The sequence below is a fragment of the Triticum urartu genome, chromosome 2A (genome assembly GCF_056163025.1).
Source record: "Triticum urartu cultivar PI428250 chromosome 2A, HENAU_Tu73, whole genome shotgun sequence".
Classification (NCBI taxonomy): domain Eukaryota; kingdom Viridiplantae; phylum Streptophyta; class Magnoliopsida; order Poales; family Poaceae; genus Triticum; species Triticum urartu.
Window position 1 is genome coordinate 98,104,958 of NC_141874.1, and position 15,955 is coordinate 98,120,912.

General features: G+C 45.9%; 2 pseudogenes; both read left to right on the forward strand.

Moving 5' to 3' along the window:
- Positions 1 to 11,409: 11,409 nt before the first annotated feature.
- On the forward strand, positions 11,410 to 13,084 carry LOC147984063 (uncharacterized; annotated as a pseudogene).
- A 325-nt stretch (positions 13,085 to 13,409) lies between these two features.
- Positions 13,410 to 14,629, forward strand: LOC147984064 (uncharacterized; annotated as a pseudogene).
- Positions 14,630 to 15,955: the final 1,326 nt, after the last annotated feature.

Sequence of the window (15,955 nt, forward strand, 5' to 3'; positions counted from 1 at the left end):
GGCCATCGCGTCATGGACCGCCATCAGCTCCTGGCGGGGGCGATTTGGAGGCATGAGGATGTTTCGCAGGTCCCATTTAAGCAATCAGGCCGGGGACGTGATAGAGATCGGTGGGTTACCTGACTGGATCCAAGTAGAACGTAGATGTGGTTGAAGTTGTGGTTGCGGCGACGGCGGTTTGAGGTGCCGGTAGGGGGAGGGGCGAGGGGGGATACTGAGGGAAAGAGGATGTGGCTAGAGGAATAAATTCTAAAATCGTGCGCCTAATGAAAATTTCGGTGCGAAATTTGAAACTTGGGCGGGGGAAACACACAACACAGACGAAGCGCGTAAAATACTCGTGTGTGAGAAAAAAGAAAGTTGGCAGATCCCGTCTCCAAAAAAATGTACACGTGTACTTGATTTTTTTCGATCAATGGTACGCCTGGTTTATTAGGAAATATCGCACAGGTAACTGACTTATGGGTCATTAACACAAAAAACCACAGACAGGTACGGCATAGAAACGGTGTGTTTTGTGATCTTCTAATGATTAACGCAAAAAAATGCACACAGGCACACAAGCTAATCAACACTCAAAGCCCTCAAAGGATGTTCTCACCTTCATTGTATGTTAATACTACAAACTTAAAGTACTACTGGTAATTTGCTCTAATACTACAAACTTAAACTAGTTCTCACATGCTGCCATCAGGGCATGCTGGCCAGACGCCGGCGTTCTCCTTCCCGGCCTTGTAGGCGGCAGCCCACCATGCTTCAATCTCCGCCAAGCTCTCCTCACCACGGCGTGCGGCCTCTTTTTTCTTGCGGCGGCAGGACTCTCTTTTCTTGACTGCTTTCTGCCTTTTCCGCTCCTTCTGTGCGACTTTGGCCGCCTCTAGATCCACCACCCATTCAGCCATGGCAGCCTCAAAGTCCGCCCATGTAACTATCTGGCCGCCGTCGGCAATGAACTCGGCGCGACGAGATGCCATCGCTTCCTTACCATGTGTGCAGTCGTGGGCGGCGAGGAACATAGCGCAGCGGGATGCCATCGCTTCCTTACCAGTTATTGTGTGTCGCAGTTCCATGGACGGCGCCTGGAGAGATATCTGGGACGGAGGTGCCGGGCAGCCATATAGTGCGGTGGTATTCAAGAGCTCAACAGCAAACGACAACAGAAATTTGGCTTCCCTTACAATTTTGCTCGTTCATTATCGCACACGGTTCATCTCCGTCACTTCCGAAAACAGTGTGCGTTGAGCCTATTGTGTGTTGCATTATGATTGGCCGGAACCCCAGCCACCCGGATCGCGCGTGTGCACCGTTGGATGCGCCGCGATCTTACGACAATCCACGTCCCTCACATCACACCCGTGCACCTGTAGCTGGATTGGATTTATATGCGCTAAATGCCTAGAAAATGCACATGATCCCCTAAATATGGTAAATGAGCCCGAAAAAATGCCAAATTTGACCACGGTGATTTGCAGGGTGTATGTTCGTCGTAGAAAAAAAACTCCACAGCAAAGAATGAAAAAAATTTGGATTCCCTTTCAATCTTGAGGATTTCCCTCTCGAAATCATGGAACTTCCTCGGTGATGGTTCGATTTATGAAGGGCGTGTATGATGACATAAGCCAGACCTTCTCAAATTTTTACCAGGGCATGGTGAGGTCATACCATGGCACCATGCTAGGCGTCATGTTTTTTAAGTATTTATTTCATTTTTCTATAGTTGAAAACCCAACAAACAAACATTTGTGGTTGACTATTGCCACACATTTCATCGAAAAATCTGTCCATTCCTTGTAAACGACATGAGCATGGTTTTCTAGGCCGTTCTTGTGGACCCTTTCATGCATCGATTGTTTGAACTTGAATTATGCGCATTAATGCCTAGGAAATGCACATAATCCCCTAAATATGGCAAATGAACCCGGAAAAGTGCCAAATTTGAACATGGTGATTTGCAGGTTGTATGTTCATCGTAGAAAAAAAAACTCGTGGACAAAGGACAGAGGACAAAGGAAATTTGGACCCCCCCCCTTCAATCTTGGTGATTTCCCCCTTGAAACCATGAAACTTCCACGGTGATGGTTTGATTTATGAAAGGCGCACATCACGACATAAGGAAAACATTCTCCAATTTTTACCAGGGCATGGTGAGGCCATACCATGGCACCACGCCAGGCGTCATGTTTTCCATTCATGTGTTTCATTTTTTGTATAGTTGTTAACCGAGTAAACGACACATTTATGCTTGACTATTGCCACACATTTCCTTGAAATATTTTGCCATTCCTTGTAAAAGGCATGAGAATATACTAAATAGAACGAGCATGGTTTTCCAGAACGTTCTTGTGCACCTTTTCATGCACTGATTGTTCAAATTTGAATTATGTCCATTAATGCCTAGAAAATGCATATAATCCCCTAAATATGGTAAATGAGCCCGGGAAAATGTCAAATTTGAACACGTTGCATTTGAGGCGGTATGTTGATCGTTGGAAAAAATTGAATGACAAACTAGGACGGAAATTTGGATTCCCCTTCAATCTTGGGGATTTTCCCTCTCGAAAGCATGGAACTTCCTCGGTGATGGTTCGATTTATGAAGGGCGTACATGACGACATAAGCCAAACCTTCTCAAAATTTTACCAGGGCATGGTGAGGTCATACCATGGCACCATGCCAAGCGTCATGTTTTTTAAGCATTTATTTCATTTTTTTTCTATAGTTGAAAACCCAACAAACAAACATTTGTGGTTGACTATTGCCACACATTTCAACGAAATATCTATCCATTATTCCTTGTATAAGCCATGAGAATTTACTAAATTGCACGAGCATGGTTTTCCAGGCCGTTCTTGTGGACCCTTTCATGCACCTATTGTGTGAACTTGAATTATGTGCATTGATGCCTAGGAAATGCACAGAATCCCCTAAATACGGCAAATGAACCTGGAAAAGTGCCAAATTGGAACACAGTGATTTGCAAGTTGTATGTTCATCATAGAAAAAAAACTTGTGGACAAAGGACAAAGGAAATTTGGATCCCCCTTCAATCTTGTTGATTTCCCCCTCGAAACAATTAAACTTCCTCGGTGATGGTTCGTTTTATGAAAGACGTGCATGACGACATTTTTACCAGGGCACGGTGAGGTCATACCATGGCACCACACCAGGCGTCATGTGTTTTCCAAGCATGTATTTCATTTTTGTATAGTTGTTAACCCAGTAAACGACGCGTTTATGGTTGACTATTGCCACGCATTTCCTTGAGATATCTGCACATTCCTTGTAAAAGGCATGAGAATGTACTAAATAGCACGAGCATGGTTTTCTAGTCCGTTCTTGTGCACCCTTTCATGCACCGATTGTTTGAATTTGAATTACGTGCATTAATGCCTACAAAATGCACATAATCCCCTAAATATTGTAAATGAACCCGGAAAAGTGTCAAATTTGAACACGGTGATTAGCAGGGTGTATGTTCATCATAGAAAAAACTCATATATGAAGGACAAAGGAAATTTGGATTCCCATTCAATCTCGGTGATTTACTATCGGACACGATTCATCTCCGTCGCCTCTGCGAACCGTGTGTGTTCACTCACACATGCAAAAGGAAAAGAAAGCCCTCGCCCACTTCGTCCCCACTCACTCGTCGTGGAATCCTCCGCAACTCTACACCCAAAGATCGACGGCTGTTGGCGGCGGGCGTAGGTCGCGCTCCAAACGGCACCGGATTTCTCCTCCACCACTTTCCGCCGCCTATCTGCACCGACATTCTAGACTCTGGCCGACTTGGGTTTTCTGCGGGATTGGGCCGGGGATTTTTCTCATGGAGAAGGTAATCAACTTAATTAGCGAAATATTCACTCATCTCTTATCGTAGTCCGTCCGTCGTTGTTAATGAACCATCAGAAAATGTCGTGGAATCATTTTTGCTATAGCTAATTCGTGGGTGTTCATTCATGTGTCCACAGTGCGACCACAAACCGGGCAACTGTGGCCGTGGCCAGTCGGATACGAAGTTCTATCTCACCATTCCGGATGACTTCAGGGAGTTCTCGGTATGTTCAATCTCAACCTACCACGGTCAGCATGGCCTAAATTTGTGAACATATATCGTCTGTTGCTACATTATCTATATATTTGCATCAAATCTTTGTTACATTATCTATTTTAATTCTACATTTTTGTACTTTGCTTTCATCTCTATATATATGGATCTGTTCTATCAGTTACTCCCATATTTGCATCTTGCTCTGTTATTTCAATATATCTAATTTACGATCTTAATTTTCATTTCAAGCAGTACATCCCTTGCTTTGCAAGAATAGGAGTAGAAGGAAATCTTGGGATTTATGTTGCTGATGACTCCCAGGATGTCATATTGACAACACAGCATGGATTTACAATGACGGTTAGCGTAAAACTTGATAAAGATGGTCACTCCTATTTTAATGCGGACCTTTGGAGAAAAATGTCTATGTGATATGAACTGAAAGCTGGCAATAAAATTCTAGTGCGTGCACCACAGCCTAGTCTAATTAACATGGATGTTTACTTCCCCAACATCATCAGTCGATCAAAGTCTGATCGAGGTTAGTGTCCTTTAAACTTTCTCCTTGCTATGATATTACTATTTAAGCAACCAATTGATCACTATTTAAGCAACCAATTGTGATATCATATTCCGACTCCGTTCCTACGCAGTAACAAATTCTATTTACCAATTTATGCGCACTAAATATTCTTTTGCCATGTTCTGAATAAATAATACCTTTCCACCTTTTAAGCACGATATTTTGGATGCATAGTGAATGATCTGTATGTTACTAAGCGTACCAAATTTCACTAGAAGGACTTGAAGCATGTCATAAACTTTGTTGATAATCTGACAGAGATAGCACAGCGTATGAACGCCGGATTTTGGATGGGATTAATTAGACCTATGGTGCACACACTGAACAAGACCAATTGTGTGCACAAAACGCTGGTAAAAAGTTTTATTTTAATGTTGATGCTCATAAACTATATATATCTTCAACGATATGTTACAATTGTTTTTATTCTACGTGTCAACAGAAATTGCCCCCTGTAGCAGTTCCTGGATCGATTTCCCGGCGTGGTCGAATTACACTTGTGCCTGCTAATAACACCAAAGTGATTGCAAGGTACTGCATTTCCTGCGGAAATGGAACCATTCAAATTAACAAGTTCTCGCTTCTCATGGCAATGCATCCATATTGGAAAATTGGAGACACCGTTCTACTCATGATCTACCAATGCACAGGAGGGCTCTTCCTTTTCATTGATGAGATGTCGAGTCACCGTGATCAAGTTGCTTCCAGTGGATAGTTGTGGTTGTTGGCCCTCAGCCTCTTAAAATGTGCTAGTTGTTACTATATATATGTTAAGTATGTAGTTATGGACCATATGGTTGTTGGCCCTTAGCCTCTTAAAATGTGATAGTTGTTACTATGTTAAGTATGTAGATATGGACCATATGGTTGTCAAAACCGTGTTACGAAGATCCTCCTTTTGTCGAATAGTGTAACCACTATATATATGTTACTCAAATGTTGTTACCCAAGTTCATGAATGTTCATGAAAAGTATTAGTATCGTACACAGTTCATTGAGTTTAAGCGTGTCCCCGATGACCAGAAGGCAGTTGCATATTAACTATCCATATTGCAAATTCACACACATGTTAACGTAAGGAAACGTATGTGTAACATACTAATCATCGCACACGACTACTCGCAGACGGATCGTTTGTGCGATACTCCGCCGCCGCAAGAAACTAGTTTGCATTTTTCAAAGTTTTTTCTACACATAGAATCGCACACGAAGTAACTGCATTGACCGTCTGTGTTGTAATTTCACATAGCAAACAGTTCATCCGAGTCGGCTGTTTGCCATGTATCACACACATCTTGTTTACACGACTCGTTTGTGTTCTTTTGGCTCATCGCAAACAGTTCATCCATGTGAACTGTATGCCGCATATCACACACATCTTGTTAAGTTGAACCATTTCTGTTGTGTTCCCTAATCAAAAATAGTTCGTACGAGTTAACCGTATGCCGTATATCGCACACACATTGATGTGGCTGCCCGTTTCTGTTGTTCTACACTACAAAAAAAGACACATCTGTGACATTTTGGGCCGAGCGAAACAAAATTCTGTCATACTTATGACACTTCTATGACCATAATTGTGACAAAACCCGGTATCATCATAGATGCGGTGGGCTCCTACTTCTATGACAAAAAATCATGATAGAAAATGGGCTTTTCGTCCTGGGCGGGCCGGAGACGCAGCTGCATGACATTCTTGGGGCCGTCCATAACGGAAAAAATCGTGGTAGAAGCGAGGGCAAGGAAAATATCGGGGTGTTCCCGGTTACGGTGGGTGGTCGGGGCCGAGAGATGCATGGAGGTTTGCGCGTTTCTCTCGTACACGCATGCGCATGGGTGCGAGGCATTGGGCTCTAACTGAACCCGAGCGAGGTGTTCCCCTACTGAACCCGAGCGATTGCACTGCAGACTACGCGTTACTAAACCCGAGAGATCGATCGATGGCTGTTAACTGAACCCGATCGAGCGATTCCTTCACTACTGCTGCTAACTGAAGTCGATCGATGCTGCCTCTGGATGAACAGTGAGTGTTGCTGGGGGGTTTGGATGAACAGTTCCCGGTGGGGGGGATGAACAGGACCCCGTGCTGTTGCCTATGGATGAACAGGACTCCGATCGATCAAGCCGGTTGGGGCTAGATGAACAGGACCCCGTGGAGGGCTGGATGAACAGTAGACGGTGAAGGGTTGCATGAACAGTAGCTCGTGGAGGGGTGGTTGAACAGGAGCCCGTGGAGAGGGCTGGTTGAACAATAGCCGGTGGAGTAGTGCGCGGTGGAGGGTCGATGAACATGAGCCCGTGGATGAACAGTCACAGGTGGAGGCTGGAGGAGGTCGACGGTGGATGAACAGTAGCCCATGGAGACTGGAGGGGGTCGACGATGGAGATGAACAGTATCCCGTGGAGTCCCATTTTGCGGTACGCCACACCCCTCCCGATGAATAGGACCCCCGTTTCGACCGTAGCGCTCCAACACAAGCCCGTTTCCTCCATTTTGCGGTACGCGACACCCCTCCCGATCAACAGGACCCCCGTTTCGACCGTAGGAGGTCCGTTTCCTCCGTTTTGCGGTACGCCAGACCCCTCCCGATGAACATGATCTAGTTTCGACCATGGCCGGTCGAACACAAGGCCGTTTCCTCCATTATGCGGTACGCCAGGCCTTGTTTCCATCGGTCGTTCCGTCCAAGCCATCCCAATGAACACGACGACGCATTCCGTTCCAACCCAGCCGGTTGGCTCCCCATGAACATGACGATGGCGCAGTTTCTCTGTCCCGACCCAGCCATGTACACGAGCCCTAGCCGTATGTATGCACGAGTAGGCGTTCGAGACCCCGCCCGTATGTACGTATGTGGCCGTATTTTCTTTCTTGCACACTGGTAGTTGTACGTACGTGTACATTCTACATGCGTGCCTCTGCTACGACATGTAAGTGCTCTACATCGACCAGTATGTACGTACATGTTCGTGACCAGAATGACAACGCTACGTATGCTTCGACCAGGTGGGTCCCAACTGTCAGGCACTTCCTTGCGTGCGAAGATATAGCTGGTGGGTCCCAGCAGTCAGGGAGGCGAATCGTTTTTTTTTGCCCGGACGCACTTCCTTGCATGCGAAGATGTAGCTGGTGGGTCCTAGTGGTCGGGGGGGAAACGTTTTTTTCGTGAAATACGGTGGCCCGTCCGGTGGGTCCCCGCTGTCAGGTGCAGGAATAATTATTTTGCGCGTAATAAGGAGGCACTTCCTTGCGGCTGCCGTGGACTCAGCTGTCAGCCTCTCCACGTATAGTACTCTTCCGATGGAAGTCGGCCGTTGACCATATTGACCACGCCGTGCCTAGAGCACCAAGGTGGTGGATGACAGTGATGCCTAGGAAGGGGACGGCGTGGAGCCAAGGAAGACGCGGCAGTGATGCCCATGCAGAGAGGAGTACGAGGGTTCACTAGTTCGGCTGCGGTGTGAGGTTGTCGTCACTGTAGAATAACAAGGGGTGTGGGTGAGTAGAGGGATGGCCTGGCCAGCCGTGGGAGTGGTAGGGGTGAGGCCTCCGTGGCATCACAGCCGGCCACGGGAGGTAGGAGCACACGACACGATCGGCGCTGGTTTGGGCGGATGGACCAAGAAGACCAGAGGTTGAAGAAGCACTACGGCCGTTGGATGGACATCGTACGATCACTGGAGCTAGAATCGTTCATATATTGACTAAGTTCACAAATCCCTCCGTCCCCGTCAACTTAGTAGGCCCACAAGTCAGCCTCCCACTGTGGTGGGTCCCAGCTAGCAGGTAGTATTCATTTTTTGTGCGCAATAAGGAGGCACTTCCTTGCGTGTGAAGATATAGTTGGTGGGTCCGACCTGTCAGTGGAGGGAACGTTTTTTCGTGAAATACAGAGGCCCTTCTGGTGGGTACCAGATGTCAGGTGGAGGAATCATTATTTTGCGTGTAATAAGGAGGCATTTCCTTGTGTGCGGTCGTGGACCCAGCTGTCAGCCTCTCCACATACAGTCCACTTCCGATGGATGTCGTTCATTGACCATGTTGACCATGCCGTGCCGAGAGCACCAGGGCGGTGGACGACGGTGAGGCCTACGAAGGGAACGACACGGAGCCGAGGAAGACACGACAGTGGCTGCCCACGCGGTGGAGAGTACGAGGGTTGACTGGTTCGGTTGCCGTCGCCGGAAAATAATAGGAGGTGTGGGTGAGTAGAGGGATAGACAGGCCAGGGATGCGAGTATATGATGGGGCCGTGAGGCCTGCCCGGCAGCACAGCCGGCCACGGGAGACGGGAGCAGGCGGTTTCGACGGCGCTGGTTTGGGCGGCTGGGGCAGGAAGATCACAGACTAAAGAAGCACGATTGATGTTAGATTGACATCTAACGGTCTGACGCTGGTAGAGTCAATTGTTGACTAAGTTTCTTTTTTGAGAAACCTTGTGTACACATGAACTTAGTAGGCCCACAAGTCAGCCTCCAAATCTGTGGCAGACAACATAGAGCCCATTTGCTATTTTTTAATAATTTGCAGCCCATTTGGTAATTCTTAAGTAATTTATTACAACCCATTTTCTGCCTAGGACCAGGGTCAAAAAGTTCAACCTTATTTTTCATATTTTGGTGGAGTCCGAACTTTTGTAATCTCAAAATGATAAACATTTTTTATGAACTTATTGATTTGCCAAAAAATCGTTTTATTATTGTAAGCAAATAAGACGTGGGACAATTGAGTTGGTTTAAGGGAAAACCAGTGGTAAAAAAATCAGCGCTCGAAGGGAAAACAACAACAAAAATAAGGATGTAAATATGAAAAGGGAATTTTATGTATTTTCAATATAATGATACGTGTATATGAACTGGTAAAACTATAGGTAGAGATTAGAAAACGGATGTAGGACATGCATTTCAAGAGGAAAATAGAACTGGGTTGTGTGTTTGATTTAGTAAAAAAAACTGCTGCGGATGTTGTAAGACAAAATATAACCAACGCTGGCGGGCCAGATGCTGGTAGATACCTGTTGGATCTTTGTGCCCCGTTGTCGTCATGGGCTGGGCCTGTTAAAAACAAAACCAAGCCTGTGCAGTCTACAGCCCAGTTGAAACTTGCTCGACCTGAAAAAACAATATACATGCTCAATGAACGAGAGAATTCTGCAAGTACAGACTGATAACTGGGATGCATCAAGGATATTGTTTTTTCATCGTGATAATAAGTGCATGCACTTGTTTCGAAAATTTTGGAGAACTGGGAATTCGAACGGCAGGTGCTTATGCTACCCATCAAATAAAAATCAGGTGCCTGAAAATTCATTTCGAAACAAATGATTCAGCTTTATATCCACGTCGACCCTCAGCATGATGGTTGGAAGCAAATGCAAAGTTCATACCAAAAGATCGCTAACAACAATACCAACTTGCGGACAACAAGGTAGTACAAGTACCAATACCAAACTAACTTATAATCTTTTTACTCCTGGCCCTAGTGTTCGTCTGGTAGAAAATCTTGCAGAGGACCAGCTCCCGCTCCTTCTCTTGCTCCAGGTCCCCGAGGTGGTACTGGTGCATCACCCAGTTGGTCCTCTACTAGGCGAAGTTCTTGTTGGTGTGTAGCACCAGAACCTTTTTGCTGCTCGTCTGCCGGCCGTTGACCATCACCGGCAAGGTATTGCCGGTGTTGTGCCACATCGCGTGCATGCCTCACTCCGAATGTATCTTGTGACGCGTCCATGTGCCCCTTTTGAACACCCTGGAATTGCGCTGGAAGAAATGCTTGCTTAGGCCACTCAGTGTGATACCAGCAGTATTGTCGAATACAGATTTTAGTGTACGTAGTTGGCATTTTCATAACATCTTTGGCATGTTGCAGTCACTTGTTTCACTTATTATTAACTGTCAAATTGTAATTGCTTCACCAGGTCTGCGTCTAAAAAGAAAAATAGAGCTATAAACAAAGGAATATGTTTGTGCAAGTAGATGGTCAAGTGTCTTACCTGGAGGTTTCTCAGGATGGGTGTAGCATATGTGGTGCTCGCTGTCGATGGTTGGTATGAACAAATCGATGAGAGGGTGAGATCTCGCACTGTCAGCACTCACTTTGGCCTCAAGGTGCTCGATCAGCTCCTGATCCGTGGGATCAAACTTGACGCCAGCCGGCAGCACTGGCCAATGCTTCTTCGACTTGCATCGGTTAATTCCAGTTATATGGTACTCAGTGTGCGATCAATCGACTCTTTTAAGTGAATGATGAAAGATTTCGACAGATGGGTACTCCAAATGTGAAGTCCAGAATACCCGAACATGTCGTCGGGATTCTTGTGTCACCTTACGCGCAGCGTGTTGTCACGTCAATTCAATGTGTGGACATGATGAATAATTTGACCGACGTATACTAGTATTGTTACTGTACTACTTACTAGTCGTAGTTAGTGTCACATTTTAACCATAGGTTTAACTAACAAGTACGCACTTGAAGCCTAATTGATATATATATATATATACTGCACAGTATCTCCATCATCATTATCAGTACATCCTACGCAGGTGAGTTAGGATGCACTTGATCCCAGAAAGGTATGTATCCTTCAAACCAGAGGAGTGCTTCAAACTAACAACCGTACATAATATCGAATCGTATCCAAAAATTGTGATAATAATGAGGATGGCTCTCCCACCACCCACCACGTCTCTGACCTCACCACCGGCGATCTCCATCATCCTCCACTAATCATTGGATCCCTTCCGATCATCCTCTCCGGCGTCTTTTCCGATCCCTTCTATGGGTTCATCTGGTGGATCTACCCTTGGCTTGGATTTCTCCAAGGGTATGGCTTTTTTTGATGAGGTTTTTAGATCCACTGGTCAAACGATTCATCCAATGGGACGAAGGAGGGCTTTCATATTGATTGTGTCCTTTAGCCGTCACGCTTTCCGTTTGTCGGAGGAGTCTGTGGCAGCAGCTTTGGAGTCTGCAATTGGTGATCGGCAATAGATCTACGAGTTCTTCACATCAAAGACAAGGTTTTCTATTTCCAAGTCTCATGCAAGCAAGTTGGTTTTATTATTGTTGTTCTGCGTTCATTTGCTTGCGATCTGTTCAAATGCTATTTCAATCTTTGGGGCAATGGAGGACCTAATTGGGTTCGGGAACTTAAGATCTGGCGTAAGGAATGTGATGCTGAGTGGATTTTGATTAGTCCTACTAAACGTAGATCTTCTTTGGGTCTTTTGGCCATGCACAAGCCTCCAGTTAGATCCTCTCTCAAGTCAGCTACCACAGTTCGCAAGAAATTGTCTTTTGCCACGTTTGAACAATATTCTGCCTGCAAAGGTTATAGATATCCTGGTTCTCAAAATTGCATTGATACTATTATGGATGGGGGTTATAATCTTTCGGCTCATGAGCGTGTTGTTATTAGACAAGCGCCCCCCCCCCCTTGACTTGCATTGGACGGTGGCACGGCCGCCTATCGTGTTTGGTACTGTTCAACCATTGCCGGAGTTGCACCGGTTGGCCAGGTCATCCACACTTGATCTGGTAACTATGGATCGGCGACCCGTGGTTTCTGGTAATCTTTCTGCACATTTTGCGGAAGCGGGAATTTCTCCAGTTCAAAATGATAGCTTGGGATCTAGCCCATCCTCTTTGGACACACATCGTTCCGGCCCAATTTCTCCACAATTATCTGTTGGGCCAATCTCTGGTCTTTTGGCTAATGGGCCTGCCTCGCCACAGAATACCCCAATTTCTGAAATGTTGGAAACATCTACTGGCCCAAGCCCACCATCCCCTGCACAGGAAATACCCACCTCACAAGAAGCAGCACAGCAGTTTGATGCCATGGTCAATGACATGGTGGACCGGGTTTTAACTTGTACCCTCTGTAATCTCAGGGGCCACCTAGCAGCCTCTTGTGGAATGCGATCGGTCTGCTCGGCTTGCTCACGCACGGGTCACTTTAGCATAGATTGTAATGATTTCGCGTGCACTAATGGATTGGCTTGGCGACCAATTTCTCTGCAACAAAGCGCGAGTATATCGGAAAACCCTGCCCGTCAGGGGAACGGTGCCGGAGTTATTGGGATAGCTTGCCCAGTCCCATCGTTGCCGCCCACATTGCACCAATCCCCTCCTCCTCTTCCCAAATAAAACCCCATGCCCTCCCAGAAGCGACCGGCTATGGCGAACTATGAGCTTGACCCGCAGCGTTTCATGTCGGCAGGACACCACATCATCGATGGTGGAGAAAGGCGGCTTCCTCGCACCTTCATCACGCCTGCGACTCGTCCTCCTCGCCGCCATGAGGATTACATGGTCGTCGAGGTCATGCCTGCTCCGGAGGGACCGCTTGGGCCTATCAGGGGTGAGATTGTTCAGTTTCTTCAGAACAGAGGTACTCTGGTTCGCTCCGCTCAGCCTTGATTCAGCATGCTCCTTTTCCTCTGGGCAATGATCGTTTTGTTAGATTTATGAAACATGATGAGGGAGAGAATTTTAAGGGGAATCATGGGTTTCGCAAGGGTTGGATCATGTTCTTTGGTATTCCTCTAGATTACCGCAATACGGAGTTCATATCACAGGCGGTGGGCAACTTTGGGAAATTTCATTCATGGGATAGTGAGGATCCATATTTGGTTTGGACTCTGGTGGAGGCAAGTTTTCCTGACACACCATTGGTGCCACATGATGTGGTCTTTGGAGATTATGCAGAATGGGGAGGAGCTCAGGTCTCGTGGATTGCTTCCTGCTATGTGTTGGGCGCTGATTTTGCTGATCAGATGCCAAACGATGAAGATCCAATGCCGCTGGATGGAAATCCGCACCCTTTGCCTGGAAATCTGCTGCAAGATAATTTGATGTTTGTTCTTCTGCCATATCCGATGCTGGGGTGGAATGATGCGCCTATAGCACCTCCATTGCCTTAGGAAAATAACATAGGAGGTGCTAGATGGGGAAATGCAGTCTGGGGGGACAATGAAGATGAACATCAACAGCCGCCACAACCTGCTGGGTGGGGAAATGTTGTGCCTAAGCAGGATCAGGTTTCTATTGTCATTGATCAGCCGGAGGGCTCTGGGTCTGTGGAACAGCAAGTGGAGATTCAGTTTGAGGAGCAAAATCAATTGCAGCCGGTACAGCAAATGCAGAACAACGTGCAGCAGGTTGTTGAGGAAAATCATTTGGCAATTATTCCTTATCAACCTCCTGCCGTTTGGCAGCACCAGATATTCATTGGCATGGCAAGGATTGTGGCTGGGTCACCTCTTCCTCCAGAGATGATCTGGAAGAGATCTTTTGAAAATCTGTTACCTGAATTTACTGTCAAGCAGGTGCCTCGTCCTATCTTCTTCAAGCCACTTGGGACCGTGACATACTCCAAGCGCACATGGACAATTGCTTTTGATGATTCACAGAGGATGTGTTCTTTGGTGCCCCGCTTGCCCAGTAATGTTACACTCAGGAAGCCTATGGTGGCCAAACGACCAGTTGTCAGAGCTCTTTTTGGAAGTCCTTCTGATGAGGTTCTCAGTGTTAATGATAAAGAGTGTCTGATTTTGCTGGGACTGGAGAGATGCACCATGAAGATGTTGTGGATGGCAGCATGGAGGAGAACTCCTCTTCTATGGTTTTTTCTTCTGTGCAGGCCAATGACACGAAACAGACAAGAAGAAGGAAGATTGTGGCCCCTTTAGTGGATACTTCTATACGGCGATGTACAAGAAGCGCGGCAAAACTGGATTGGTTCAAATCAATGACTTTTGAGCAGCTTTCCCTCCAGCCCACCAAAAGGCGTCCTCGGTCCAAGCCCATACAAGCGAAGGCCCAGCCCACCCCTGACGACGCAGGTGATGCTGGCAAGTCTGAAGATGCCCCTCCACCCACGCCTCTCAACATGCTACAAGCAATTGGAGCGGAGCTGGAGATTGACCCCAACCTGCTATCCAAGGAGAAGCTTATGGCTAATCCCAAGGATGACTCCTCCTCCAGTGGTGTTTAAATGTTGCAGTTTAAAACTTTAGCTAGGTGTAGTGAGCCTTTTAAATTCGTTGTCATCTATGTCGTTCTAAACTTTATGTTGCGTGGTCTGAACTGGACGCGTTTTGTTTCTTATGGTGTGGGATGTATGACATTGTATGTCATGCAGTTGTTGATACTTCGCTTTTGGTTATCTCATGAATCAAAGGTCTATGCATAATTGGAAGATGCTCTATTGGAATGTTCGTGGTCTAAATTCTGAAACACGACAGTGCTCTGTTAGAGAGAAAATTTCTGAAAGTCAGTGTGCGGTTGCTTGTTTGCAAGAAACTAAGTTGTCAGATTGCCCTCATTCATTAATTAAGAGCATTTGTCCTATGGGTTTTGATCAGTTCACTTAATCACCCTCGAGAGGAGCCTCGGGTGGTATTCTGACAGTATGGCGTTCAGATGTTTTTAAGGGTGCATTAGTGGAAGTAAAGCCTTTTGGTATGATCATCAGTTTCAATTCTGTGCATAATAACGACCAGTGGTTTTTAGTCAATGTATATGGGCCTTGTCAGGGTGTATTGAGGGATGAGTTTGTTAACTAGTTGTATAACCTTCAAGTGGAACCGGAACAAAAATGGTTGTTACTGGGAGATTTTAATTTTATCAGGTCCATGGACAATCGTAATCTTCCGGGAGGGGATGTTAATGATATTTTTATCTTTAATGAGATCATTGGCCATTTAGGACTGCTGGAACTTCCTTTAAAAGGTAGAAGGTTTACCTGGTCAAACATGCAGGATGTCCCACTCCTCAAGCAATTGGACTGGTTTTTTACTTCTGCAAGTTGGATAACTCAATATCCTATGACACAAGTTACACCTCTTGCTAGAATTGTGTCTGATCATGTTCCTTGTGTAATTTCTATCTGCACCACAATTCCTAAAGCACATATCTTTAGATTTGAAAACTATTGGGTGCATCAACCTGGCTTCATGGACTGTGTGAGGGAAGTTTGGAACAAACCTTCACATAAGACTCATATATCTGCAGTTATTATGGACAAATTGAAATCCTTGAGGTTTGCACTCAAGAAATGGCAGAAGGGCCTCTCACACATTAAATCTTTGATTGAAAAGTGCAATTGGGTAATTCTATGGCTGGATGATTTGGAGGACTAGAGGCCCCTATCCATACCTGAACACAACTTCAGGAAGATATGTAAGATACATCATGAACACCTTCTACATTTGCAGTTTTTATACTGGAAGAAAAGGTGTACTATTAGATATATAAGGGTGGGAGAGGAAAATTCAAAATTCTTCCAGGCCATGGAAACAGAGAGGTATAGGAAGAATTC